General features: G+C 44.7%; 6 non-coding genes across 6 annotated transcripts; all 6 read left to right on the top strand.

Annotated features, from left to right (window-relative positions):
- The first annotated feature begins 835 nt into the window (after positions 1–835).
- Positions 836–975, top strand: LOC126425467 (U4 spliceosomal RNA). Its single transcript, XR_007576326.1, has one exon. It is a non-coding gene; the product is annotated as a U4 spliceosomal RNA (small nuclear RNA).
- A 2333-nt stretch (positions 976–3308) lies between these two features.
- Positions 3309–3448, top strand: LOC126425466 (U4 spliceosomal RNA). The gene has a single exon (XR_007576325.1). It is a non-coding gene; the product is annotated as a U4 spliceosomal RNA (small nuclear RNA).
- Positions 3449–6992: 3544 nt separating this feature from the next.
- Positions 6993–7132, top strand: LOC126425504 (U4 spliceosomal RNA). The gene has a single exon (XR_007576357.1). It is a non-coding gene; the product is annotated as a U4 spliceosomal RNA (small nuclear RNA).
- A 3543-nt stretch (positions 7133–10675) lies between these two features.
- LOC126425465 (U4 spliceosomal RNA) lies at positions 10676–10815 on the top strand. The gene has a single exon (XR_007576324.1). It is a non-coding gene; the product is annotated as a U4 spliceosomal RNA (small nuclear RNA).
- Positions 10816–13139: 2324 nt separating this feature from the next.
- LOC126425464 (U4 spliceosomal RNA) lies at positions 13140–13279 on the top strand. Its single transcript, XR_007576323.1, has one exon. It is a non-coding gene; the product is annotated as a U4 spliceosomal RNA (small nuclear RNA).
- A 4992-nt stretch (positions 13280–18271) lies between these two features.
- Positions 18272–18411, top strand: LOC126425463 (U4 spliceosomal RNA). The gene has a single exon (XR_007576322.1). It is a non-coding gene; the product is annotated as a U4 spliceosomal RNA (small nuclear RNA).
- The last annotated feature ends 277 nt before the right edge of the window (positions 18412–18688 follow it).

Below are 18688 nucleotides of genomic sequence, written 5' to 3'. Positions count from 1 at the left end.
TACTGTTAGCTTTCTATGATTCTTCTTGGACAAGAACATAAACAGTAGAGGAGTCCAAAATATATATTTTTGTGCAGGTTGTTTGGCGCAATGTGGAATAAGCGTGTATCTTGTATATTTAAGACTGCAGCACGTGTTCCCAGCGCTATGAAGCAATTTACTGACTGATTTCTAGTTGTACTTTTCTGCAAGGTAAACTTATTTCAACAACTTAACCCAGCTACATGAGAGGATTTGTAAATCTCATTTCATTGTGTTTCCAGGGTGCCTAATCTGTTACACAAATATTTCACCCATCGACATTAATCAATTTCACGGCATGATTCGAGTAAAACTAACATTTTACTGCTCAGTAGGTCAAACAGCTTTTGCTGAGAAGTGTATGGTTTGTTAAGTTAATGTAAATGCAGTTGGCAGTTTTCTTGGTGTCTAGTACTAACCAGCGGCCACAAAATAACAAAATCTAACGATGAGTCTTAATGGGTGTGCCGGTATTTGCTAAATGAGGTTGTGCTACTTTCGTCTGTGTTAGGCTAGGCGAGTGAGCAGTAGCGCGCCTGACGGTCAAGGGGAGAACTACTGTGGAGTTTTGAGCGTTTAAGATGGCGGTGAGTGGGCGTGTAAACAAAAATTAGACACAAGGAGCAAAGAACAGAAAATCTGCCTCTAATAAAATGTATTTTACTGTTCTTTTTCTGTATATTTCTGTATTTGTTTCCCCCAATGGAACTTGAGTAGTGTAAGGTAATACTGATAGGTATCAATGATGCAAGTACTTGTATGTGTTTGGAACGAACGTCAGGTATAAATAGCAGTGCCAGGCGCTAGGTAGTTAATCTTTGCGCAGTGGCATTATCGTAACCAGTGAAGTATAACTGAGGTGCGATTATTGCTAGTTGAAAACTTTTACCAATACCCCGCCAGAGAGACGTGAAATACCGTCTCTGTGGCAATTTTTGGCAACCCCTGAGGGGGTGTAAGTGTCATAGAAACAATGCTTCAAACTGTGTTTATCTGTGTACTCATTCTGCACTTGTGGAAGTGTTTAGCTGATGGTTGTTAGGGACCATGTACACAGACTAGTCTGTGTTCACTGATGAATTGTGTACATGTCTTAGGGAGCTGGTGAGAAACATACTCCTCAGTGTAAGATGTTGTGCAACTGCTATGTGTGAATAAAGATGCCAATGTGGACAGTTGAAATGTGGTTCTGTCTAGTGGCAATTCTTGCTCCATAGCATACTTGTGGTACACACATGCAGTGATTACTGATAAATGTAGGATTTGACAAAACTTGTGTCAGAATTTAGAGGAGGAGACTAGGGCAGTACAGTGAGAGTTGGTGAGTGTGTGGGAGGCAGGTGTTGTACTTAATTCATTTTCACAGCACTGCCAGTGTTATAATTTGTGTTTGTGTCCTGATCATTAGATGCATGTTTGATCCTTTTTGGACACTGCTGTGTGTACACCTTGATAATTAGAACTTATGACCATGGAACTGCTGTTTGATAATATTGGGCAATGAGTCTGTTGGCTTGAGATGATTGATGTGTTAGGCTGCACAGTGCCTAGTAAGGGCACTCACATTGAGGACAGTGTCCTATCTGGTGGGTGTTACATGAAGCAGGAAGAACTGTAATGTTGTGCAAGGCTTTGCCTCAATTTGACAATACATACACGTGCTGTAGTGTGCAGAGCAGAGGGATTGAAAGAAAGGTAAGGGCTAGTAGCTATTTGGGTGGTAGCTAATGCAGTCCCTGATGTTGAGGTTTTGTTGAACCTTTATGTAGCTTACATGTTTCATCTAAAGGCTGCTGGTGGAAAATCTCCTTCATGCAGTAATAACAGTGATTGTGCAGTAGAATTTGGTGGGCTGCAGCCATGGCATTTCCATTTTGAACAGTGTGATTAGTGCATTTCTTGGTGTATTCCTTGAACTGTGGATTTACTGTGCAAATGTGACACATAATACAGTGTGATAGTTTAAATGGGATGGTGAGCTTAATGATGGTCCAGTGTGCTATGAGAATGTATTGCATGTGGAATACTGAAGAGAGGGAACCAGTGCTTGTGGGGTAAATTTTGTGACTGTGTCTGTGAATATAAATCATAGAATGCAATGAAAAATACAGTGGTAGAGGAAGTGTAGGTGAGAATTGTAGCAGGAGTTTTGCTTTTTTTTTTTTTTTTTTTTTTTTTTTTTTTTTTTTTTTTTTTTTGAGAGCAGAACTAGTTGGCTTGCCATGGCTCATTCTTTCTGTCTCTCTTCATTTGAGAATGACTCTTCCTATATGCAAGGTGAGCAAAATTTGCTGCCTACTATAGCACAAATGGATCCATAGAAAATGTCTTATTGTTTGGATCTGTTATGAATGCTTGGCACTCGAGATACTATTTAGCACACATTCAGATATTTTCATTTTTGTCAGGCAATATATTAGCTGGGGCCAATGAGACAGCAGGCAGGTTTGGATACTGTTAGCGTTCTATGATTCTTCTTGGACAAGAACATAAACAGTAGAGGAGTCCAAAATATATATTTTTGTGCAGGTTGTTTGGCGCAATGTGGAATAAGCGTGTATCTTGTATATTTAAGACTGCAGCACGTGTTCCCAGCGCTATGAAGCAATTTACTGACTGATTTCTAGTTGTACTTTTCTGCAAGGTAAACTTATTTCAACAACTTAACCCAGCTACATGAGAGGATTTGTAAATCTCATTTCATTGTGTTTCCAGGGTGCCTAATCTGTTACACAAATATTTCACCCATCGACATTAATCAATTTCACGGCATGATTCGAGTAAAACTAACATTTTACTGCTCAGTAGGTCAAACAGCTTTTGCTGAGAAGTGTATGGTTTGTTAAGTTAATGTAAATGCAGTTGGCAGTTTTCTTGGTGTCTAGTACTAACCAGCGGCCACAAAATAACAAAATCTAACGATGAGTCTTAATGGGTGTGCCGGTATTTGCTAAATGAGGTTGTGCTACTTTCGTCTGTGTGGGGCTAGGCGAGTGAGCAGTAGCGCGCCTGACGGTCAAGGGGAGAACTACTGTGGAGTTTTGAGCGTTTAAGATGGCGGTGAGTGGGCGTGTAAACAAAAATTAGACACAAGGAGCAAAGAACAGAAAATCTGCCTCTAATAAAATGTATTTTACTGTTCTTTTTCTGTATATTTCTGTATTTGTTTCCCCCAATGGAACTTGAGTAGTGTAAGGTAATACTGATAGGTATCAATGATGCAAGTACTTGTATGTGTTTGGAACGAACGTCAGGTATAAATAGCAGTGCCAGGCGCTAGGTAGTTAATCTTTGCGCAGTGGCATTATCGTAACCAGTGAAGTATAACTGAGGTGCGATTATTGCTAGTTGAAAACTTTTACCAATACCCCGCCAGAGAGACGTGAAATACCGTCTCTGTGGCAATTTTTGGCAACCCCTGAGGGGGTGTAAGTGTCATAGAAACAATGCTTCAAACTGTGTTTATCTGTGTACTCATTCTGCACTTGTGGAAGTGTTTAGCTGATGGTTGTTAGGGACCATGTACACAGACTAGTCTGTGTTCACTGATGAATTGTGTACATGTCTTAGGGAGCTGGTGAGAAACATACTCCTCAGTGTAAGATGTTGTGCAACTGCTATGTGTGAATAAAGATGCCAATGTGGACAGTTGAAATGTGGTTCTGTCTAGTGGCAATTCTTGCTCCATAGCATACTTGTGGTACACACATGCAGTGATTACTGATAAATGCAGGATTTGACAAAACTTGTGTCAGAATTTAGAGGAGGAGACTAGGGCAGTACAGTGAGAGTTGGTGAGTGTGTGGGAGGCAGGTGTTGTACTTAATTCATTTTCACAGCACTGCCAGTGTTATAATTTGTGTTTGTGTCCTGATCATTAGATGCATGTTTGATCCTTTTTGGACACTGCTGTGTGTACACCTTGATAATTAGAACTTATGACCATGGAACTGCTGTTTGATAATATTGGGCAATGAGTCTGTTGGCTTGAGATGATTGATGTGTTAGGCTGCACAGTGCCTAGTAAGGGCACTCACATTGAGGACAGTGTCCTATCTGGTGGGTGTTACATGAAGCAGGAAGAACTGTAATGTTGTGCAAGGCTTTGCCTCAATTTGACAATACATACATGTGCTGTAGTGTACAGAGCAGAGGGATTGAAAGAAAGGTAAGGGCTAGTAGCTATTTGGGTGGTAGCTAATGCAGTCCCTGATGTTGAGGTTTTGTTGAACCTTTATGTAGCTTACATGTTTCATCTAAAGGCTGCTGGTGGAAAATCTCCTTCATGCAGTAATAACAGTGATTGTGCAGTAGAATTTGGTGGGCTGCAGCCATGGCATTTCCATTTTGAACAGTGTGATTAGTGCATTTCTTGGTGTATTCCTTGAACTGTGGATTTACTGTGCAAATGTGACACATAATACAGTGTGATAGTTTAAATGGGATGGTGAGCTTAATGATGGTCCAGTGTGCTATGAGAATGTATTGCATGTGGAATACTGAAGAGAGGGAACCAGTGCTTGTGGGGTAAATTTTGTGACTGTGTCTGTGAATATAAATCATAGAATGCAATGAAAAATACAGTGGTAGAGGAAGTGTAGGTGAGAATTGTAGCAGGAGTTTTGCTTTTTTTTTTTTTTTTTTTTTTGAGAGCAGAACTGGTTGGCTTGCCATGGCTCATTCTTTCTGTCTCTCTTCATTTGAGAATGACTCTTCCTATATGCAAGGTGAGCAAAATTTGCTGCCTACTATAGCACAAATGGATCCATAGAAAATGTCTTATTGTTTGGATCTGTTATGAATGCGTGGCACTCGAGATACTATTTAGCACACATTCAGATATTTTCATTTTTGTCAGGCAATATATTAGCTGGGGCCAATGAGACAGCAGGCAGGTTTGGATACTGTTAGCTTTCTATGATTCTTCTTGGACAAGAACATAAACAGTAGAGGAGTCCAAAATATATATTTTTGTGCAGGTTGTTTGGCGCAATGTGGAATAAGCGTGTATCTTGTATATTTAAGACTGCAGCACGTGTTCCCAGCGCTATGAAGCAATTTACTGACTGATTTCTAGTTGTACTTTTCTGCAAGGTAAACTTATTTCAACAACTTAACCCAGCTACATGAGAGGATTTGTAAATCTCATTTCATTGTGTTTCCAGGGTGCCTAATCTGTTACACAAATATTTCACCCATCGACATTAATCAATTTCACGGCATGATTCGAGTAATTTTTTTTTTTTTTTTTACTTTATTGTTATTTTAAAACCTGTACAATTCAGGTAGGCTGGCAGCGGCACACTACGCCGCTCTTCAGCCATAGCGTTTTACAAGAGTATAAAACATGGTGAATGACAATGAACAAAGTGACGGGCAAAAGAGAGAGGTCACAGAGACATAAAAAACACGGAGTCGTTCACATGTGACGATAACAACACTGAAAACACGTTGGCACGGCGCACAAAACACTGGTGAGTCCGACGGCACAAGGGAACGTAGGAGTGGGACGGCGGACACCAAAAACACTATATGACGTCACACACACGAAGCACAAAAGGCGACGATCTCCGGCGCGCGAATGTTCACTATACGTGTGCGAGTCCGGGGACCTGCCAAGAGAGGAGGAGGAGGAAGGGGAGTGGGAGAGCGAGAGGGGAGAGCAGGGATGCAACGGGCAGGGGAGATAGGGGGGAGGGAGGAAGGGGGAGAGGAAGCCCAGGGGAAGAGGGGGAAGGGAGGGGACAGGGAGATGGAAAAAGAAGGGAAGAGAAGAGAAGGGAGGGAGGGTGCCGAAAGGAAAGGACACGGGAAGTGGGGGGTGGGGCAGGGTCAAAGTTGATAGGAGGGGTAGATGGAGGGGACGAGGACATCATCAGGGAGAGGGAGCTGGCGGAAGCCACCTTGGGAGAGTGTACGGAGGGTGGAGAGATGGAGACCGGGTGGGACGTGCGAATACAGGCACGGCAGCGGGCGGGGGTGGGAGAGGAGCGGAGAAACGAGCGGGTGAGGAGGATCAAGTTTACGTGAGGTGTACAGGATACGTAACTTTTCAAGGAAAAGGAGGAGGTGGGGGAAGGGGATGAGATCATACAGGATCCGCGTGGGGGAGGGGAGACGGATGCGATAGGCAAGGCGGAGAGCATGGCGTTCAAGGATTTGGAGGGATTTATAGAAGGTAGGGGGGGCGGAGATCCAGGCTGGATGGGCGTAACAAAGGATAGGGCGGATGAGGGATTTATAGGTGTGGAGGATTGTGGAAGGGTCCAGACCCCACGTGCGGCCGGAAAGGAGCTTGAGGAGACGGAGTCGGGAACGTGCCTTGGCTTGGATTGTCTGGAGATGGGGAGTCCAGGAGAGGCGACGGTCGAGGGTGACGCCAAGGTACTTAAGGGTGGGGGTGAGGGCGATAGGACGGCCATAGACGGTGAGATAGAAATCAAGGAGGCGGAAGGAAGATTCGAGTAAAACTAACATTTTACTGCTCAGTAGGTCAAACAGCTTTTGCTGAGAAGTGTATGGTTTGTTAAGTTAATGTAAATGCAGTTGGCAGTTTTCTTGGTGTCTAGTACTAACCAGCGGCCACAAAATAACAAGATCTAACGATGAGTCTTAATGGGTGTGCCGGTATTTGCTAAATGAGGTTGTGCTACTTTCGTCTGTGTGGGGCTAGGCGAGTGAGCAGTAGCGCGCCTGACGGTCAAGGGGAGAACTACTGTGGAGTTTTGAGCGTTTAAGATGGCGGTGAGTGGGCGTGTAAACAAAAATTAGACACAAGGAGCAAAGAACAGAAAATCTGCCTCTAATAAAATGTATTTTACTGTTCTTTTTCTGTATATTTCTGTATTTGTTTCCCCCAATGGAACTTGAGTAGTGTAAGGTAATACTGATAGGTATCAATGATGCAAGTACTTGTATGTGTTTGGAACGAACGTCAGGTATAAATAGCAGTGCCAGGCGCTAGGTAGTTAATCTTTGCGCAGTGGCATTATCGTAACCAGTGAAGTATAACTGAGGTGCGATTATTACTAGTTGAAAACTTTTACCAATACCCCGCCAGAGAGACGTGAAATACCGTCTCTGTGGCAATTTTTGGCAACCCCTGAGGGGGTGTAAGTGTCATAGAAACAATGCTTCAAACTGTGTTTATCTGTGTACTCATTCTGCACTTGTGGAAGTGTTTAGCTGATGGTTGTTAGGGACCATGTACACAGACTAGTCTGTGTTCACTGATGAATTGTGTACATGTCTTAGGGAGCTGGTGAGAAACATACTCCTCAGTGTAAGATGTTGTGCAACTGCTATGTGTGAATAAAGATGCCAATGTGGACAGTTGAAATGTGGTTCTGTCTAGTGGCAATTCTTGCTCCATAGCATACTTGTGGTACACACATGCAGTGATTACTGATAAATGTAGGATTTGACAAAACTTGTGTCAGAATTTAGAGGAGGAGACTAGGGCAGTACAGTGAGAGTTGGTGAGTGTGTGGGAGGCAGGTGTTGTACTTAATTCATTTTCACAGCACTGCCAGTGTTATAATTTGTGTTTGTGTCCTGATCATTAGATGCATGTTTGATCCTTTTTGGACACTGCTGTGTGTACACCTTGATAATTAGAACTTATGACCATGGAACTGCTGTTTGATAATATTGGGCAATGAGTCTGTTGGCTTGAGATGATTGATGTGTTAGGCTGCACAGTGCCTAGTAAGGGCACTCACATTGAGGACAGTGTCCTATCTGGTGGGTGTTACATGAAGCAGGAAGAACTGTAATGTTGTGCAAGGCTTTGCCTCAATTTGACAATACATACATGTGCTGTAGTGTACAGAGCAGAGGGATTGAAAGAAAGGTAAGGGCTAGTAGCTATTTGGGTGGTAGCTAATGCAGTCCCTGATGTTGAGGTTTTGTTGAACCTTTATGTAGCTTACATGTTTCATCTAAAGGCTGCTGGTGGAAAATCTCCTTCATGCAGTAATAACAGTGATTGTGCAGTAGAATTTGGTGGGCTGCAGCCATGGCATTTCCATTTTGAACAGTGTGATTAGTGCATTTCTTGGTGTATTCCTTGAACTGTGGATTTACTGTGCAAATGTGACACATAATACAGTGTGATAGTTTAAATGGGATGGTGAGCTTAATGATGGTCCAGTGTGCTATGAGAATGTATTGCATGTGGAATACTGAAGAGAGGGAACCAGTGCTTGTGGGGTAAATTTTGTGACTGTGTCTGTGAATATAAATCATAGAATGCAATGAAAAATACAGTGGTAGAGGAAGTGTAGGTGAGAATTGTAGCAGGAGTTTTGCTTTTTTTTTTTTTTTTTTTGAGAGCAGAACTAGTTGGCTTGCCATGGCTCATTCTTTCTGTCTCTCTTCATTTGAGAATGACTCTTCCTATATGCAAGGTGAGCAAAATTTGCTGCCTACTATAGCACAAATGGATCCATAGAAAATGTCTTATTGTTTGGATCTGTTATGAATGCGTGGCACTCGAGATACTATTTAGCACACATTCAGATATTTTCATTTTTGTCAGGCAATATATTAGCTGGGGCCAATGAGACAGCAGGCAGGTTTGGATACTGTTAGCTTTCTATGATTCTTCTTGGACAAGAACATAAACAGTAGAGGAGTCCAAAATATATATTTTTGTGCAGGTTGTTTGGCGCAATGTGGAATAAGCGTGTATCTTGTATATTTAAGACTGCAGCACGTGTTCCCAGCGCTATGAAGCAATTTACTGACTGATTTCTAGTTGTACTTTTCTGCAAGGTAAACTTATTTCAACAACTTAACCCAGCTACATGAGAGGATTTGTAAATCTCATTTCATTGTGTTTCCAGGGTGCCTAATCTGTTACACAAATATTTCACCCATCGACATTAATCAATTTCACGGCATGATTCAAGTAATTTTTTTTTTTTTTTTTTTACTTTATTGTTATTTTAAAACCTGTACAATTCAGGTAGGCTGGCAGCGGCACACTACGCCGCTCTTCAGCCATAGCGTTTTACAAGAGTATAAAACATGGTGAATGACAATGAACAAAGTGACGGGCAAAAGAGAGAGGTCACAGAGACATAAAAAACATGGAGTCGTTCACATGTGACGATAACAACACTGAAAACACGTTGGCACGGCGCACAAAACACTGGTGAGTCCGACGGCACAAGGGAACGTAGGAGTGGGACGGCGGACACCAAAAACACTATATGACGTCACACACACGAAGCACAAAAGGCGACGATCTCCGGCGCGCGGATGTTCACTATACGTGTGCGAGTCCGGGGACCTGCCAAGAGAGGAGGAGGAGGAAGGGGAGTGGGAGAGCGAGAGGGGAGAGCAGAGATGCAACGGGCAGGGGAGATAGGGGGGAGGGAGGAAGGGGGAGAGGAAGCCCAGGGGAAGAGGGGGAAGGGAGGGGACAGGGAGATGGAAAAAGAAGGGAAGAGAAGAGAAGGGAGGGAGGGTGCCGAAAGGAAAGGACACGGGAAGTGGGGGGTGGGGCAGGGTCAAAGTTGATAGGAGGGGTAGATGGAGGGGACGAGGACATCATCAGGGAGAGGGAGCTGGCGGAAGCCACCTTGGGAGAGTGTACGGAGGGTGGAGAGATGGAGACCGGGTGGGACGTGCGAATACAGGCACGGCAGCGGGCGGGGGTGGGAGAGGAGCGGGGAAACGAGCGGGTGAGGAGGATCAAGTTTACGTGAGGTGTACAGGATACGTAACTTTTCAAGGAAAAGGAGGAGGTGGGGGAAGGGGATGAGATCATACAGGATCCGCGTGGGGGAGGGGAGACGGATGCGATAGGCAAGGCGGAGAGCATGGCGTTCAAGGATTTGGAGGGATTTATAGAAGGTAGGGGGGGCGGAGATCCAGGCTGGATGGGCGTAACAAAGGATAGGGCGGATGAGGGATTAATAGGTGTGGAGGATTGTGGAAGGGTCCAGACCCCACGTGCGGCCGGAAAGGAGCTTGAGGAGACGGAGTCGGGAACGTGCCTTGGCTTGGATTGTCTGGAGATGGGGAGTCCAGGAGAGGCGACGGTCGAGGGTGACGCCAAGGTACTTAAGGGTGGGGGTGAGGGCGATAGGACGGCCATAGACGGTGAGATAGAAATCAAGGAGGCGGAAGGAAGATTCGAGTAAAACTAACATTTTACTGCTCAGTAGGTCAAACAGCTTTTGCTGAGAAGTGTATGGTTTGTTAAGTTAATGTAAATGCAGTTGGCAGTTTTCTTGGTGTCTAGTACTAACCAGCGGCCACAAAATAACAAAATCTAACGATGAGTCTTAATGGGTGTGCCGGTATTTGCTAAATGAGGTTGTGCTACTTTCGTCTGTGTGGGGCTAGGCGAGTGAGCAGTAGCGCGCCTGACGGTCAAGGGGAGAACTACTGTGGAGTTTTGAGCGTTTAAGATGGCGGTGAGTGAGCGTGTAAACAAAAATTAGACACAAGGAGCAAAGAACAGAAAATCTGCCTCTAATAAAATGTATATTACTGTTCTTTTTCTGTATATTTCTGTATTCGTTTCCCCCAATGGAACTTGAGTAGTGTAAGGTAATACTGATAGGTATCAATGATGCAAGTACTTGTATGTGTTTGGAACGAACGTCAGGTATAAATAGCAGTGCCAGGCGCTAGGTAGTTAATCTTTGCGCAGTGGCATTATCGTAACCAGTGAAGTATAACTGAGGTGCGATTATTGCTAGTTGAAAACTTTTACCAATACCCCGCCAGAGAGACGTGAAATACCGTCTCTGTGGCAATTTTTGGCAACCCCTGAGGGGGTGTAAGTGTCATAGAAACAATGCTTCAAACTGTGTTTATCTGTGTACTCATTCTGCACTTGTGGAAGTGTTTAGCTGATGGTTGTTAGGGACCATGTACACAGACTAGTCTGTGTTCACTGATGAATTGTGTACATGTCTTAGGGAGCTGGTGAGAAACATACTCCTCAGTGTAAGATGTTGTGCAACTGCTATGTGTGAATAAAGATGCCAATGTGGACAGTTGAAATGTGGTTCTGTCTAGTGGCAATTCTTGCTCCATAGCATACTTGTGGTACACACATGCAGTGATTACTGATAAATGTAGGATTTGACAAAACTTGTGTCAGAATTTAGAGGAGGAGACTAGGGCAGTACAGTGAGAGTTGGTGAGTGTGTGGGCGGCAGGTGTTGTACTTAATTCATTTTCACAGCACTGCCAGTGTTATAATTTGTGTTTGTGTCCTGATCATTAGATGCATGTTTGATCCTTTTTGGACACTGCTGTGTGTACACCTTGATAATTAGAACTTATGACCATGGAACTGCTGTTTGATAATATTGGGCAATGAGTCTGTTGGCTTGAGATGATTGATGTGTTAGGCTGCACAGTGCCTAGTAAGGGCACTCACATTGAGGACAGTGTCCTATCTGGTGGGTGTTACATGAAGCAGGAAGAACTGTAATGTTGTGCAAGGCTTTGCCTCAATTTGACAATACATACATGTGCTGTAGTGTGCAGAGCAGAGGGATTGAAAGAAAGGTAAGGGCTAGTAGCTATTTGGGTGGTAGCTAATGCAGTCCCTGATGTTGAGGTTTTGTTGAACCTTTATGTAGCTTACATGTTTCATCTAAAGGCTGCTGGTGGAAAATCTCCTTCATGCAGTAATAACAGTGATTGTGCAGTAGAATTTGGTGGGCTGCAGCCATGGCATTTCCATTTTGAACAGTGTGATTAGTGCATTTCTTGGTGTATTCCTTGAACTGTGGATTTACTGTGCAAATGTGACACATAATACAGTGTGATAGTTTAAATGGGATGGTGAGCTTAATGATGGTCCAGTGTGCTATGAGAATGTATTGCATGTGGAATACTGAAGAGAGGGAACCAGTGCTTGTGGGGTAAATTTTGTGACTGTGTCTGTGAATATAAATCATAGAATGCAATGAAAAATACAGTGGTAGAGGAAGTGTAGGTGAGAATTGTAGCAGGAGTTTTGCTTTTTTTTTTTTTTTTTTTTTTTTTTTTTTTTTTTTGAGAGCAGAACTAGTTGGCTTGCCATGGCTCATTCTCTCTGTCTCTCTTCATTTGAGAATGACTCTTCCTATATGCAAGGTGAGCAAAATTTGCTGCCTACTATAGCACAAATGGATCCATAGAAAATGTCTTATTGTTTGGATCTGTTATGAATGCTTGGCACTCGAGATACTATTTAGCACACATTCAGATATTTTCATTTTTGTCAGGCAATATATTAGCTGGGGCCAATGAGACAGCAGGCAGGTTTGGATACTGTTAGCTTTCTATGATTCTTCTTGGACAAGAACATAAACAGTAGAGGAGTCCAAAATATATATTTTTGTGCAGGTTGTTTGGCGCAATGTGGAATAAGCGTGTATCTTGTATATTTAAGACTGCAGCACGTGTTCCCAGCGCTATGAAGCAATTTACTGACTGATTTCTAGTTGTACTTTTCTGCAAGGTAAACTTATTTCAACAACTTAACCCAGCTACATGAGAGGATTTGTAAATCTCATTTCATTGTGTTTCCAGGGTGCCTAATCTGTTACACAAATATTTCACCCATCGACATTAATCAATTTCACGGCATGATTCGAGTAAAACTAACATTTTACTGCTCAGTAGGTCAAACAGCTTTTGCTGAGAAGTGTATGGTTTGTTAAGTTAATGTAAATGCAGTTGGCAGTTTTCTTGGTGTCTAGTACTAACCAGCGGCCACAAAATAACAAAATCTAACGATGAGTCTTAATGGGTGTGCCGGTATTTGCTAAATGAGGTTGTGCTACTTTCGTCTGTGTGGGGCTAGGCGAGTGAGCAGTAGCGCGCCTGACGGTCAAGGGGAGAACTACTGTGGAGTTTTGAGCGTTTAAGATGGCGGTGAGTGGGCGTGTAAACAAAAATTAGACACAAGGAGCAAAGAACAGAAAATCTGCCTCTAATAAAATGTATTTTACTGTTCTTTTTCTGTATATTTCTGTATTTGTTTCCCCCAATGGAACTTGAGTAGTGTAAGGTAATACTGATAGGTATCAATGATGCAAGTACTTGTATGTGTTTGGAACGAACGTCAGGTATAAATAGCAGTGCCAGGCGCTAGGTAGTTAATCTTTGCGCAGTGGCATTATCGTAACCAGTGAAGTATAACTGAGGTGCGATTATTGCTAGTTGAAAACTTTTACCAATACCCCGCCAGAGAGACGTGAAATACCGTCTCTGTGGCAATTTTTGGCAACCCCTGAGGGGGTGTAAGTGTCATAGAAACAATGCTTCAAACTGTGTTTATCTGTGTACTCATTCTGCACTTGTGGAAGTGTTTAGCTGATGGTTGTTAGGGACCATGTACACAGACTAGTCTGTGTTCACTGATGAATTGTGTACATGTCTTAGGGAGCTGGTGAGAAACATACTCCTCAGTGTAAGATGTTGTGCAACTGCTATGTGTGAATAAAGATGCCAATGTGGACAGTTGAAATGTGGTTCTGTCTAGTGGCAATTCTTGCTCCATAGCATACTTGTGGTACACACATGCAGTGATTACTGATAAATGTAGGATTTGACAAAACTTGTGTCAGAATTTAGAGGAGGAGACTAGGGCAGTACAGTGAGAGTTGGTGAGTGTGTGGGAGGCAGGTGTTGTACTTAATTCATTTTCACAGCACTGCCAGTGTTATAATTTGTGTTTGTGTCCTGATCATTAGATGCATGTTTGATCCTTTTTGGACACTGCTGTGTGTACACCTTGATAATTAGAACTTATGACCATGGAACTGCTGTTTGATAATATTGGGCAATGAGTCTGTTGGCTTGAGATGATTGATGTGTTAGGCTGCACAGTGCCTAGTAAGGGCACTCACATTGAGGACAGTGTCCTATCTGGTGGGTGTTACATGAAGCAGGAAGAACTGTAATGTTGTGCAAGGCTTTGCCTCAATTTGACAATACATACATGTGCTGTAGTGTACAGAGCAGAGGGATTGAAAGAAAGGTAAGGGCTAGTAGCTATTTGGGTGGTAGCTAATGCAGTCCCTGATGTTGAGGTTTTGTTGAACCTTTATGTAGCTTACATGTTTCATCTAAAGGCTGCTGGTGGAAAATCTCCTTCATGCAGTAATAACAGTGATTGTGCAGTAGAATTTGGTGGGCTGCAGCCATGGCATTTCCATTTTGAACAGTGTGATTAGTGCATTTCTTGGTGTATTCCTTGAACTGTGGATTTACTGTGCAAATGTGACACATAATACAGTGTGATAGTTTAAATGGGATGGTGAGCTTAATGATGGTCCAGTGTGCTATGAGAATGTATTGCATGTGGAATACTGAAGAGAGGGAACCAGTGCTTGTGGGGTAAATTTTGTGACTGTGTCTGTGAATATAAATCATAGAATGCAATGAAAAATACAGTGGTAGAGGAAGTGTAGGTGAGAATTGTAGCAGGAGTTTTGCTTTTTTTTTTTTTTTTTTTTTTTTTTTTGAGAGCAGAACTAGTTGGCTTGCCATGGCTCATTCTTTCTGTCTCTCTTCATTTGAGAATGACTCTTCCTATATGCAAGGTGAGCAAAATTTGCTGCCTACTATAGCACAAATGGATCCATAGAAAATGTCTTATTGTTTGGATCTGTTATGAATGCTTGGCACTCGAGATACTATTTAGCACACATTCAGATATTTTCATTTTTGTCAGGCAATATATTAGCTGGGGCCAATGAGACAGCAGGCAGGTTTGGATACTGTTAGCTTTCTATGATTCTTCTTGGACAAGAACATAAACAGTAGAGGAGTCCAAAATATATATTTTTGTGCAGGTTGTTTGGCGCAATGTGGAATAAGCGTGTATCTTGTATATTTAAGACTGCAGCACGTGTTCCCAGCGCTATGAAGCAATTTACTGACTGATTTCTAGTTGTACTTTTCTGCAAGGTAAACTTATTTCAACAACTTAACCCAGCTACATGAGAGGATTTGTAAATCTCATTTCATTGTGTTTCCAGGGTGCCTAATCTGTTACACAAATATTTCACCCATCGACATTAATCAATTTCACGGCATGATTCTTTTTTTTTTTTTTTACTTTATTGTCATTTTAATGCCTATACAATAAGCAGGCTGGCAGCAGCACAGTACGCTGCTCTTCAGCCAAATGAGACAGAAGCACAAAAAACAGGAGAAAAACAGAAAAGTCACAAAATGGTGGGCGATAAAATAGGAGACACAGAGAGACAAACACGGAGCCGTTCACACTTGACGATAAACCACACTGCAAACTGTTGAGACGACGCACAGATACTGAAGAAGACGATGGCACTGGTGAACAACGGAGCATGACGGGAAACACTGACACGAAACATGACGGCACACACAAGACACTGATGGCGGCGATCTCCGGCGCGCGAAAGTCCACGTAGCGTGTGCGAGTCCGGGGACCTGCCAAGAGTGGAACATGGGGGAGGTGGGGGGAGAGGGGAGAAAAGGATGCCAACGGCGGGGGAGACGGGGGCAAGAGGGAGAGGGACAGGGGAGGGGAGGCCCGGGGGAGAAGGGGAGAGAAAAGGAGGAGGGAGGGAAAAAGGGAGAGAAGGGAGGGAGGGTGCCCGGAGGAGCAAGCACGGGAGGAGGGCGGGAGGATCAAAGTTGGTAGGAGGGGTAGATGGAGGGGAGGAGGGCATCATCAGGTAGGGGGAGCTGGCGGAAGCCACCTTGGGAGAGGGTAAGGAGGGTGGAGAGATGGAGACCGGGTGGGACATGAGAGTACAGGCGCGGCAGCGGGCGGGGGCGGGAGAGGATCGGGGAGACGAGCGGGTGGGGAGGATCGAGTTTACGGGAGGTGTAGAGGATTCGTATCCTTTCGAGGAAGAGGAGGAGGTGAGGGAAGGAGATAAGATCATACAGGATCCGCGTGGGGGAGGGGAGACGGATGCGATAGGCAAGGCGGAGAGCATGGCGTTCAAGGATTTGGAGGGATTTATAAAAGGAAGGGGGGGCGGAGATCCAGGCGGGATGGGCGTAACAGAGGATAGGGCGGATGAGGGACTTATAGGTGTGTAGGATGGTGGAGGGGTCCAGACCCCACGTACGGCCGGAAAGGAGCTTGAGGAGACGGAGTCGGGAACGTGCCTTGGCTTGGATTGTCTGGAGATGGGGAGTCCAGGAGAGGCGACGGTCGAGGGTGACGCCAAGGTACTTAAGGGTGGGGGTGAGAGCGATAGGACGGCCATAAACGGTGAGATAGAAATCAAGGAGGCGGAAGGAAGGGGTGGTTTTGCCTACAATGATCGCCTGGGTTTTGGAGGGATTGACCTTAAGCAACCACTGGTTGCACCAAGCAGTGAAGCGGTCAAGATGGGATTGGAGAAGGCGTTGGGAGCGTTGTAGGGTGGGGGCAAGAGCAAGGAAGGCAGTGTCATCGGCAAACTGGAGAAGGTGGACGGGGGGTGACGGCGGCGGCATGTCCGCCGTGTACAAAAGGTACAGAAGGGGGGAGAGGACGGAGCCTTGGGGCACACCGGCGGAGGGAAAAAAAGTGTAGGAATCTGTGTTATGGATGGTGACATAGGAAGGACGGCGGGAGAGAAAGGAACCGATCAGACGGACGTAGTTAATGGGAAGGGCAAAGGTTTGGAGCTTGAAGAGGAGACCGGAATGCCAGACACGGTCATAAGCGCGTTCGAGGTCAAGGGAGAGGAAGATGGCGGAGCGACGGGAATTAAGCTGTTCGGAGAGGAGATGAGTGAGGTGAAGGAGAAGATCGTCGGAAGAGAAGGATGGCCGAAAGCCACACTGGGTGACGGGAAGGAGGCGGTGCTGGCGGAGATGCTGATGGATGCGGCGGGTGAGGATAGATTCCAGGACCTTGCTGAAGACCGAGGTAAGGCTGATAGGACGGTAAGAGGAGACGGCGGACGGCGGTTTGCTAGGTTTAAGGAACATGAGGATGCGGGAGGTTTTCCACAGGTCGGGGTAGTAACCGGTGGACAGGACTACATTGTAGAGCCTGGCCAGGGTGGAGAGGAAAGAGACAGGAGCTTCACGAAGGTGACGGTAGGTGGCACGATCGTGACCAGGAGCGGTGTTGCGTTTTGTGCGGAGTGTATCAATGAGATCTTGTGTAGTGATAGGGGTATTGAGTTCCGTGTGTGTAATGTTGTCCAAGTACTGGAAACCAGGAGCGAGGGGAGGGACAGAGGTGTCAGTTCGATCGCGGATATCCGGGAAGAGGGAGTAATCGAACTGAGGATCATCGGGGATGGAGAAAACATCGGAGAGGTAGGAGGCAAAGTGATTGGCCTTACTAAGGGCGTCAGGGAAGGGGTGGTCATCGTGGAGAAGAGGATAGTAGGGGGAGGGTTTAGTTCCGGTAAGGCGACGGAAGGCCGACCAGAACTTGGACGAGTTGATTGGTAGGGTTTCATTCAAACGGGTGCATGTCTGTCGCCAGTCCCGGCGTTTCTTAGCCGCGAGCAAATTACGAACGTGTCGCTGGAGTTGCCGGTGGCGTCGTAGTGTGTCCGGGTCACGCGTGCGGAGGAAGGCACGGTAGAGACGACGGGATTCACGGAGGAGGAGAACGGCCTGCGGGGGTAAGGTAGGACTGGGCTGGGCTGGGCTGGCTGGCTGGCTGGCTGGCTGGCTGGCTGGCACCTGTAAACCCTAACACTTCGATTAGCGCGAAAGATTGCACCATCGAAGGGCGGTAACCTTGCGGTGTACCGCCGGAGATGTCGGCATGATTCGAGTAAAACTAACATTTTACTGCTCAGTAGGTCAAACAGCTTTTGCTGAGAAGTGTATGGTTTGTTAAGTTAATGTAAATGCAGTTGGCAGTTTTGTTGGTGTCTAGTACTAACCAGCGGCCACAAAATAACAAAATCTAACGATGAGTCTTAATGGGTGTGCCGGTATTTGCTAAATGAGGTTGTGCTACTTTCGTCTGTGTGGGGCTAGGCGAGTGAGCAGTAGCGCGCCTGACGGTCAAGGGGAGAACTACTGTGGAGTTTTGAGCGTTTAAGATGGCGGTGAGTGGGCGTGTAAACAAAAATTAGACACAAGGAGCAAAGAACAGAAAATCTGCCTCTAATAAAATGTATTTTACTGTTCTTTTTCTGTATATTTCTGTATTTGTTTCCCCCAATGGAACTTGAGTAGTGTAAGGTAATACTGATAGGTATCAATGATGCAAGTACTTGTATGTGTTTGGAACGAACGTCAGGTATAAATAGCAGTGCCAGGCGCTAGGTAGTTAATCTTTGCGCAGTGGCATTATCGTAACCAGTGAAGTATAACTGAGGTGCGATTATTGCTAGTTGAAAACTTTTACCAATACCCCGCCAGAGAGACGTGAAATACCGTCTCTGTGGCAATTTTTGGCAACCCCTGAGGGGGTGTAAGTGTCATAGAAACAATGCTTCAAACTGTGTTTATCTGTGTACTCATTCTGCACTTGTGGAAGTGTTTAGCTGATGGTTGTTAGGGACCATGTACACAGACTAGTCTGTGTTCACTGATGAATTGTGTACATGTCTTAGGGAGCTGGCGAGAAACATACTCCTCAGTGTAAGATGTTGTGCAACTGCTATGTGTGAATAAAGATGCCAATGTGGACAGTTGAAATGTGGTTCTGTCTAGTGGCAATTCTTGCTCCATAGCATACTTGTGGTAC

Source organism: Schistocerca serialis, chromosome 10 (genome assembly GCF_023864345.2).
Source record: "Schistocerca serialis cubense isolate TAMUIC-IGC-003099 chromosome 10, iqSchSeri2.2, whole genome shotgun sequence".
Taxonomy (NCBI): domain Eukaryota; kingdom Metazoa; phylum Arthropoda; class Insecta; order Orthoptera; family Acrididae; genus Schistocerca; species Schistocerca serialis.
This window is presented reverse-complemented; position numbering and strand designations above follow the sequence as displayed.